General features: G+C 51.2%; 1 long non-coding RNA gene across 1 annotated transcript; it reads left to right on the top strand.

Moving 5' to 3' along the window:
• Positions 1-353: 353 nt before the first annotated feature.
• Positions 354-3,116, top strand: LOC123579727. The gene is made up of 2 exons (XR_006702920.1): positions 354-541; positions 639-3,116. It is a non-coding gene; the product is annotated as an uncharacterized LOC123579727 (long non-coding RNA).
• The last annotated feature ends 7,767 nt before the right edge of the window (positions 3,117-10,883 follow it).

Genomic DNA, 10,883 nt, shown 5'->3' with positions numbered 1-10,883 from the left:
GGCCCAGGTCATGATCTCATGGTTCATGAGTTTGAGCCCCGCGTTGGGCTCTGTGCTGACAGCTCAGGGCCTGGAGCCTGCTTCGGATTCTGTGTCTCCCTCCCTCTCTGTCCCTCCCCTGCTCGTGCTCTGTCTCTGTCTCAAAAATAAATTAATAAAAACATTTAAAAAAATGTAAATGCTCACCTGTAATTAATGCTTTAACATAAAAGGTACAATAAGGTATAATTGTACTTTTCACAGGATTTTAAAGAAATATGAATCCATTGTGTGTTACAGGCAGCAAGGCCAGTCACTAAGCCACACATTTAAATCTGATTCATCAGTGTCTTTCTTTCATTTCTTGCAGGGCTACTCTGTGGACTGTATCTATAATCCTATTTGGAAAAAACATCAAAAGTCTAAATTTGAGACCTGTTGTAAAAGTGACATTGGAGCCTGACTGCCTTCCTGCCAGCTGCCCAATACCCACCTCCATGAAAGGACCTGGAGGGGAGCCATTTGGGGCCTGAGAGAGAACACAGTCTGTTTGAGAGACCTGGTCAGCATGACCCTGTCCTGAGAATTAATTTTGGCTCTATGGGTGGACAGCAATGTTCCCCAACATCTGATCCTCAGTCTCTTTTATCTCTACACAGATCCAACAATTACATCTGTATGGGTGTCTCTAAGCCCCCACTTCCGCCTGACCTCTCTGGTATCTCCAGTCCCACACTTCCAACTTCCGGAGAGAAAGGTCCGCTTTGCTGCCTCACCCGGGCTGGCCCCCAAGCTCAACGCTCCTAGTTGAGCTCATCATTCCACCTCCTGGACCTGAAACCTAGAATTATTTTCAACTCCTACCACTCCTTTGGCACAGGTAACCCATTAGTCACCACGCATAGTCACCCACTGCTGGTAATGGCTTTCACACTCATCCCATTGTAAATGGCTGTGAGATTGCCGTGGGTGTCCAACCTATCATACAGATCAGGCAGAATGGGACCCCGCCTGGAACAGGTTGGCATCAGTATGGCAATCTGTCACTAACAGCAGAAGCTGTAACAGGAGTCATGGGCAATGGGGTAAGATGAAGAGATGTGGTCAAGGTCAGCGCCAGATTTCCCAGGCTAAGAGGGGTCAGACAAGCAGGGCAAGTATAAGAATTAAAGTCAAGAGCCAGAGCAGACCTGGGAACTGAGCTGGTTTGGGCTCGTAGGACAGAGCATGGGCACTGTGACTGGATTCTAGGGACAGAGTTTTGCTTTGCGGGGGGTGGAGGGGGCAGTGAGTAGGGACTCTTGGAGAGGCCCAGGCCTGTGCTTTCTTAGCTGTGCCGTGGCCAGGTGTCATGGAACTGCGTATCCTTAACACGTTTCCTCTTCTCCACCCCCCTGCCTCACTCCAGCCCAGAGTGACTCCTTATTTGTCTTGACTTTGAGAAAGCATCTCTATCTGCAACCCTGCAGCATCTGGAGGGGAGCTACTAATATCTATTGCACACCTGCTAAGGCCTTTTGTGTATTTTATCACATTCATCCCGACAGCAACACTGGAGATAGATGGTGACATCTGACATTTGTTCGGTGACTTTGGTTTCTATTTTATTTTCACAAGCACTAACTCATTTGACCACTGGGTAACCCAGTGAAGTGGTCAGAGCCCTATTCAGCAGATGAGAACACTGGGGCCAGAGGGATTAAAGTGACTACCAGAAGTCACCCAGGTCCCTAGGACTCCAGGTGTCGCCCAGCAGTATCTGCTGGAAGTTGTTAGAAACAACAGCAGGATCTCGGGCTCACCCCAGGCCACTGAACCAGAATCTGCATCTGAACCCGAACCTCGCGGGGGATCATTGGCATGTTAAAGTTGGCCCGAGTAGTTGTTCTACGAGTCTGTACTAGAAAGCAGCCTTACAGGGCTAAGTCAGCTGCGGTCAGCGATGGTGGACACAAATACCCCAAGGTTACCTGCAGCTCTTAGAGTCAACACTGACCACTGTCCATCGGTGGGGAGTGAAGCTGAGAGAGCCAGGGATTGGATGGAGAGAGAAGAGAAAGAGAAGTCAAGTCAAGGGGCATTTGTGGAGCTTCTGCTGGGTGCCTGCTGCTATGGCTCCAGGCATACATAGCAAAAAGGCCGGGGAGCTGAGGGTGTGTTTGGGGAGCAAGACACAGGAGCCAATGCGGGAGGACTGCGACCCAGCACCTGGAAGCAAGCTGAGTGCTGGAGAAGGTGCTGGTCCAGCGGCAGTGGAAGGCCCTCCTGGGGGCAGGAGAAGGAAGGCGGGAGGATGCCACTGGGCCGGGGTGTGCTGGGCCCTGCAGACCAGGCAAGTGAGTGCAGGTTCGGTCTGGCAGGCAGTGCCTTCAGAGAGCCTGGGCTAGAGAATGTCCTGGTGCCTACTTCTCCAGCCTTAGTTTCCCTCACCAGTCTCCTCTTCTCAGGGAAACACCTGTGCTTACAACCCCCTTAAGACGTTGTAGCTTGTAGAACTGCTCCCTGCCAATTCTCAACAACCAGAACTGAGTCCCTTAGGCCCCTTCCCTGCTTTCTGAGTCTTGATAAAGCCACCGCTCTTCACCCGGTCATTCCGCCACTCACCTTGGGAGTGATTTCTGACTCCTCCCCTTCTTGTGACCTTGACATTTAGTTCAACTGCTTCTGTCTGAATTATCTCTGATGAGAACACATTTTATCTCACAATGTCTCCCTCCTTCTAGTATCTCCACCCCACACTCAGGAATTGTTGGAGGCTTCTTTCGTTGGGTCCAAATTCCGCAGCCTGAGCTGCGGTTCTCAGCTCTCCACACCTTCCTCCCGCTTGGCCATGTCTCTCACTTTCCTCAGTGCTCCTATTGAGACAGCCATCCCCATCGTTCCTGCCATCCCCTCCCTCAGATCCCTCGTGTCCATTCCTGCTTGTCCGACCCTACCTGGGGAAACTAGGTGTCCATATGTCCTCTATCCAAAGCCTGCTTGTCTTTCTATGCCCATTATATGCTTTTGCTTCTTTTTTGTTGGAATTAGAACCAAGGATTTGTGGCCAGGATTATAATGATGATCTCTGTTATGCACGATTGTCATAGAAAAGACTGGAATTAAACAGCAATGTAGTAACCATGGTGGTCTCTGGATTCTGGGCAATTGGCAATCTTTTTTCTTTCTAATTTTTTAAAAAATATTTTCCTTTTTTCTAGGGCAACCATGTAGTACACTATAATTAAACAAAGTACATAAACTATTATGCTTTCTAAAGCATGAATTGCAGCCAGAGAAAGGCTGCTGTTCAGGAAGGCGGCAGTTGGGTGAATCCAGGTAGTTGGCCTTGGGAGGGCGGAGAGGTAGAAAGCACGATAGTTAATTCAGACCTGGACTTGAATATCAACTTTGCACCTCACTCTCTGACCCTGGGCAAGTTCGTTAACCCTCTGAGTTTCTACATATGCTAGTGGTGTGGCCTTGGGGAACGAATTTAGCCTCTCTAAGCCTGATGATTCATTTAACAACTTTAATAACTGTGGAACTATGTGCCAGGAATGGTTCTGGATGCTGGAGTCTAGCTGTACACAATTCAGACAAATTCTCCACCCTCGCGGAGTCTCTACAGGGGAGAGGCAGATAGTAAACAACCAAGAAAGATGTAATATCTTTTCTTAAATGCTTTTTCTTAAGTTTATTTATTTTGAGAGAGTGAGAGAGTGGCGGGAGGGGCAGAGAGAGAGGGAGAAAGAGAATCCCAAGCAGGCTCTGTCAGCGCAGAGCCCAATGAGGGGCTTGAACTCCCCAACTGTGAGATCATGACCTGAGTTGAAACCAGGAGTCAGATGCTCAACCGACTGAGCCATCCAGGTGCCCCAGAAAGATGTAATATCTTCAATGTTGATATGTGCACACACAAACACATATATGATATCCCATGTGGTGGTTAAGTGCTATGAAGAGAGTAAAGAGGAGTCTAGAGACTGGAATGTGGGAAAATTTGCAATCTTAAATAGGGTGGTTCAGGGAGGTCTCACTGAGGAGGTAACATTTAAACAGAGACCGAAAGGAATGAGAGAGCCAGCCCTGCCGGTGCCCGGGGAGTGAATTCCAAGCCAAGAGGACAGCAGTGCCAAGGCCTCCGGGCAGGAGTGGGCTGCGGGTCTGAGGAGTAGCCAGAAGGCCTGTGTGGCAGGAGCCAAGTAGGGGGAGCGGCAGGAGATGAAGCCAGGGACGTGGAGGCAGACCAGATGATGATTGCCTGGTAGGCCATGGTCAAAGCCTAAGAATACTGGCAAGAGGGGCGATGGTGGATATATTTTGAAGGCGGAGCCAATGGGATATGCTGATATACTGACCATGAAGATACATTGCTGATATATTGACCACGAAGAAACACGTCAAGGAAGAGTTCTGGAACCAATTTTGATCTGAGCATCAGAAGAATGAAGGTGCCACATAGCTATTTACTGAGCTAGGGAAGTGCTGTGTGCCTATTTCAGCCTCTCAATAACCAATGCTGTGGTGGGACCGGCCCTTGTAGTTCTTACAATTTTTGCAAGACACTCTTCAGCAATAATCATCAAGAAATTTAAAAAAATAAATAAAGGTTTATTACTTACAGGACCTGGAAGTTACATAGCATACTTGGGGCCACACAGTGAGGTCACAGGGGGAGAGAGAGAGAGAGAGAGAGAGAGAGAGAGTGAGAGAATGTACATGCAGGCCTGGGGTCAAGGGTGGAGGAGGCCTAGGGTTTCATGGACTCCCTCTGTCTTGGTGACTTTATTTTTTTTTTTTTAACGTTTATTTATTTTTTTTTTTTTAATTTTTTTTTTCAACGTTTATTTATTTTTGGGACAGAGAGAGACAGAGCATGAACGGGGAAGGGGCAGAGAGAGAGGGAGACACAGAATCGGAAACAGGCTCCAGGCTCTGAGCCATAAGCCCAGAGCCTGACACGGGGCTCGAACTCAGGGACCGCGAGATCGTGACCTGGCTGAAGTCGGACGCTTAACCGACTGCGCCACCCAGGTGCCCCATAACGTTTATTTATTTTTGAGACAGATAGAGACAGAGCATAAACGGGGGAGGGTCAGAGAGAGAGGGAGACACAGAATCAGAAGCAGGCTCCAGGCTCTGAGCCATCATCAGCCCAGAGCCCGATGCAGGGCTCGAACCCACAGACCCTGAGATCGTGACCTGAGCTGAAGTCGGATGCTTAACCGACTGAGCCACCCAGGCACCCCTGTCCTGGTGACTTTAAAACACAAAAGTGGGAATTTATTTTATTTATTTTATTTTTTTTTAATTTTTTTAACGTTTATTTACTTTTGAGACAGAGAGAGACAGAACATGAACGGGGGAAGGGCAGGGAAAGAGGGAGACACAGAATTGGAAGCAGGCTCCAGGCTCTGAGCCATCAGCCCAGAGCCTGATGCGGGGCTCGAACTCACGGACCGCGAGATCGTGACCCGGGTGAAGTCGGACGCTTAACCGACTGAGCCACCCAGGCGCCCCAGAAGTGGGAATTTAAAGCACGGGAAGAGAAAAGGCAAGTGGCCCAAAATGATCAGTTATCAAAATCAACCAAAATCTCTGAAATAAAGGAGCCTCAGTCCAGGGAGCGGCCCAGTTCTTTGTCCAGTCCTGTCGCTTGCTAGGAGAAGTAGATGCCTCTTGGAAGTGATACCTTGGCAATCAAAGCTTAAGTTGCGTTACAACTTGCATTACAAAAAGGAAGATCATCTGCCAGAGTTTCCACTACAAGAAGACTGTGGAAGGAGCAGGTTTAGGGGCACAATAATAGGGTTTGATTTTGGATAGTGTGTTGGCCATGTCTATTAGATGTCCAGGTCAAGGCATTGAGTAGACAGTTGAGTATTCAAGCCTAGAGTTCAGGGGACAGGCCAGGGCTGGAGATATAAACATAGTTGCTGTCAGGGGCACCTGGGGGGGCTCAGTCGTTTAAGCGTCCAACTCTTGGTTTCAGCTCAGGTCATGATCTCACAGTTCATGGGTTTGAGCCCTGCATCAGGCTCTGCGCTGATAGGGCAGAGCCTGCTTGGGATTCTCTCTCTCTCTCCCTCTCTCTCTGCCTGTCCTCCTCTTGTGCTCTCTCTTCCTCTCCCTCTCTCTCTCTCTCTACATGAGTAAACATTTAAAAGCAAAAACATAGTTGCAGTCAGCCTAGAGAGATGGACCTCTTTTCAGGGATGAGGTCATCTAGTTTGAGCAAGGATAGATAAAAAAGAATGACTGAGTCCTGGGGCGCTCCAATGTTAGGCACCAGGAAGATGAAGAAGAACCAAAAAGATATATGGTGAAGGAGGGGCCAGTGAAAAAGAAGGGAACCAAGGAAGAGTGGAGGCCCAGAGGCCAGGTGAGGTGTTGCTGCTGCTAGTGTTATTGACAGACTGGGTTCAGCCTACACGTGGGTGATGTATGACTACTTTGTCAACGGTTTCTCTGGAGGAGTGGTATTATGGCTATATTAAAGAAAGGCCACCACCATTTTCAATGGCCAATTGTTCAACAAATGAATTCCATCCAAGTGAATGCAACAGTCATCTTGCACTCCAAATTAGGTTTATCCTGACCTCACACAGCCACCTGTGATGGAAATCTAGCGGGAACAAGGCAATGGTGGGGGCAGGGTGGGGGTGAGGGTGGGGGGCAGGGCTCAGAAGGAGGCCACATTTGGAATTCCAGGAACACAGATGGGGCCTGAGATCCCACAATAGAGATTTGGTCTCCGGGGAGCCTTGTGAGAGTCAGGGGAGGTCCTGGGCCCAGACCGGGTGTCCTGGTCCATCAACATGGTGACACCCTAAGCAGAATGAGGAAGAAGGAAGAGGAGTCAGTTGTTGGAAGAGATGCGTTCTTGTGTATGTACATAGATGTTCTGGCATCTGGTGGAGCCCCAGCTTCCTTTTCTGTGACCCCTGACCTGCCGCACCTTAGATTTGCCATTCTCTCACCCTTCTCCATACACAGGTATCCCCTCTGATTGTAGCCCTCGACCGTCATCTATTCTTGCCCCTCCAGCAGCACGGCCTTCGATCCTCTCAAGTCAGCACCCCCTCTGGTCATGGTCACGGGCCTCCCTGCCGGTCCTCCCTCCCCAGGGCCCCCCACCCCACCGTAAAACTGAGCCTCAATTCACACAACAGCCACCGCCGATGCTTTCTGTTCCCTGAAATCGATAAAGTCTCCCTCTTGTTCCCGCATCACTAAACAGGTACAGCTCATACTTTTTGAAGCCACTGTCCCTTCTTATTACTCTGTTTTCTCAGAGCCTAATCATTCTGGGCACATTACAACCTTCAGAGAGACCTGCTTTACTGAAGTGAGACTTTACATATAAGACAGAACAGGAGGATGCACCAGGGCTCACCCCAGAGTAACCCCAGGGATCATAGTGAGGGTGGGGGGGTGGGGAGGAGGTGGGGATCACAAAGGAGGTCACCCCCTTCAGCTAGACAACTGTATACTTTGCATTTCATGGAGGGACAATCTCTTTTTGTCATCCAGTTGTAATTTGCAACACTCTATATAGTTCACGGGCAAGGAACAGAATGTTTCGCCACAGGATGATTCCACCCCTGAGGAGCCAACCCACGGCCTTGGCCTTCTGAGCAGGGCCATTAACTGAGCCAACTACGCAAGAAAAGAACTAATAAGGCACAGGCCTGTGGCTCAGGGAGTTTGGTGGTCAGGGATGGGCGTGCGTCCAGGTAGCAAACTTCAGGGTCGCGGGATGCCCCTGGAAGGAGAGCATGTCCCCTGCTTCTCTCATTTGATCCAGCCAACGTTGTTTACCACTGCTGGGGTGCCCCACAGGGCCCAGCTCAGAGTCCAGCTCAGAGAGGGTGGCAGAAGGGTCCCTGACCCTGCCCTTCAAATGTCCGTAGTCTGGCTGGGGTAAAAAGATATTTAAGAACTCAGGGTCATTTAGAAGGTGAAGTGAATGTCATGGGAAAACCAGGGTGCTCCAGCCTGAAGCGTGAGACCTCAAGGCTCCTTAACATCTTGGCTCCTCAGCTTCCCTAAGAAACGAGGCCAGTGCCATCTGTCCTTCACTCTCGCCTTGGGCATCTGGCAAAGTAACAGGTGGGGGTAGTGAAGGGGAGAGAACCCGGACCGTGGGCCTGTCGGGGAGGTTAATCTCTGGTCACTTCCTGTCCATTCTCAGGGAATGTTCGAAGCAGGGGAGTTTATCCTTCCTCATCTCAGGCAGAAAAGTTGAGCAAGATGTGACCTTGCTATGCAAGCTCTGATAATAAAAATCCCATGGTTAATCTAGCTTATCTCTGGAAAGATACACAAGAAACCAGTAACACTGCTTTTCTCTGGGGAGGAGAACAGAGCAGCTGAGCAAAAGGTACGGGAGGGACACCATCTTTCTCTGTACTAAATACTCTTTTATGGCTTTTTAATTGAATGACCTGTGATTATAATATCTAACAGTAAATAGAATTCCAACTGAAAAGTGGTTCTAGGAATTGGTTCGAGGTTGGGACAGAGCCAGGAGCTGGCTTTGCATTGGGTTTCCTCCCTCAGATACCCTTTTTCTGAGCATGAGGGGCCGGTGAAGGGAGATGAGAGCAGACCGAAGGGCTTGGAGTGCCCTGCAGGCCGGGCCTGGTGTGGCGGCTGGACCCGGGTGTCTCATGTCTGCGTCCTTCCAATGAGAAGGGCACACCTGCCTCTCTCTGCCTCCAGCTCTGGCACAGAGCTTTCCACCAGGCCTGGGAGCCTGGTGGAGTCGGGGTTGGGGGGGCGCAGTCGGCACAGGCCGTCTCCTCTGGCGCAGGGCACCGTGTGCTCACTGGCCTGCAAGCCCGGGGGGCCTGAGCTCAGCAGCCTCACAAGTTTCGTCAGCGACAAGCAGTGCTACTAAGGTGGGCAAGGGTCATGAGGATGCGCGTATGGCTGAGGCACGGCTGAGGGCAAAGGTCAGGCCCAAATAGCATGGAGGCAGATGACAAGGAAGGCCTCGTTTGACCCTGGCATGGACAGGGAGGCCAGCAGTGGCCACTCTCACGGGTCCTGAGCCAGAATGCAGGGGCCGGTCCTGAAGCCTGCTTCAACCCCCAGGCAGCGACCCCAACCCAGCTGGTGGCAGCCTGAGGTTGGTGTGGCCCGTGAGCCTTGGTCTGTGGGAGCAGCTGACACACAGGGGCTGCCACGTGAATGCTCCGAGCACCCTCCTCCCATCTCTGTGCTCCCAGAATGTCTCCAAGCCTTCTCAGACAGGCATGGCTCCCGGCGTACCCCGCCCCCAAATCCACAACTTGTCCTCCCAGCCTCCTCCACCAGATCCCCGGCACCCCTGAGAAAAGTTCGTCCGCCTCGGCGGGGTCCCAGTGACCCAGTCTGCTTGCGGAAGGCTGCCTGTTGCTCAGAGGTGTGCCTGGGGGTCAGAATGAAGGCAGCGTGAGGACACGGGAAGACCCTGTGGACGTGACTCCTGGTTCTGCCAGGAGAACTCTCTGGGCCTTAGCTGCTTCATCTGGGGCTTCCCTGCATCATGGCACCATCCCTTGGAGCGCTAATTAATCATGAAAGCACTTTGTAAAATGTGGCACACATTATCCGTGTTGTTATTACACGTCCTGTTATATCACTGAGCTCTTAGTAAACTGATGCTGAATGAATCTTCGTCTTGAGCTGATGATGACTCAGGAGGGTGGCCTTGGCATTCCTACCTTCAGCCTGGGCATCGAAAGTGAGGGTGAGGGCTGGTGGGGGTAAGTCTACCCTCTAACAGGATAAGAGGGTCTGACCTCCCCGAGGAGGGCAATTGGGCCAGTGTTTGACAGAACCTGAGGGCCAAGAGGTGCCCAGGCCCTCTTTGAACAGGTCCCCTGGGAGCGGGGCTCTAGGGCCCAGCTCTGTTCACAGGCTGCCCTTGCAGGGGAGCTGGACTGACTCAGAAATGCTCAGCGCTACCCCAGCTCCATGCAGCAACTGCTCCCAGATCTTCAGGTGACCCTGCTCTGCTTCCAGAAGGAATGGAACTACAGACCTAGTAGGCCAAGGCAGAAGGGAGTGAATGGGTATGTTTTCTAGAGTGCGGAGGGGTACAAGAAACTCCATGTCCTGGAGGCAGGCTGAGCTCACCCACCTCTGGCCTTGCATCAGCTGCAGAGCTGGCTGCCAGGCCCTGGGAATTAGGCAGGAGGCTCCCAGGAGCCTCCTAGCCTCGCTTCTTGCTCTTGGGGAGAGGGTGGCAAGGGGGAGCTGGCAAGCCTGGGGCTCCGCAGACTCTCCATTTCCAGGTCAGCCAGCTGCCCCAATTCCCAGCTTCCCGGGCAGCATATGGCCTGTGTGATCAAGGACAGGCACAGCTGAGGGCCCTGGGAGGTCACCCAGCCTGCCCAAGGTCTCCTTGCTGGAAGCCTTCCTAAAGTTGGTGGTATCTCCCAGGTAAATGTGGGGACTCTGGAGCTGGTTCCTCTCTGGCCCCTGATATCGCCACTTAAAAAAATTTTTTTTAATCTTTATTTTTGAGAGAGAGACAGAGCGTGAGCAGGGGAGGAGCAGAGAGAGAGGGAGACACAGAATCCAAAGCAGGCTCCAGGCTCCAAGCTGTCAGCACAGAGCCCGATGCAGGGCTCGAACTCACGAACCAAGAGATCATGACCTGAGCCGAAGTCAGATGCTCAACTGACTGAGCCACCCAGGTGGCCCCTGATATCACCACTTTACCACTAAAAATGACCCTCTACCAATAGCAGCAGGTGCTACAGATGTGGGCCAGATGTGTATCATGGAGACTTTCATTGTAGCCTTTCATCTCACCCTTGATTTATTAATGATTCACCTCAGGGTTGAATGTGACAGGTGGTTCACAGAGGGATTCCCCTTCTGTTATTCTCCCCAGTGTGTGGGATTTATAGAATCCGTGAGAACTGCCC

Source organism: Leopardus geoffroyi, chromosome A3, assembly GCF_018350155.1.
Source record: "Leopardus geoffroyi isolate Oge1 chromosome A3, O.geoffroyi_Oge1_pat1.0, whole genome shotgun sequence".
NCBI lineage: Eukaryota > Metazoa > Chordata > Mammalia > Carnivora > Felidae > Leopardus > Leopardus geoffroyi.
Note: the sequence above shows the minus strand (reverse complement) of the source record. Positions and strands in the feature narration are given on the sequence as shown.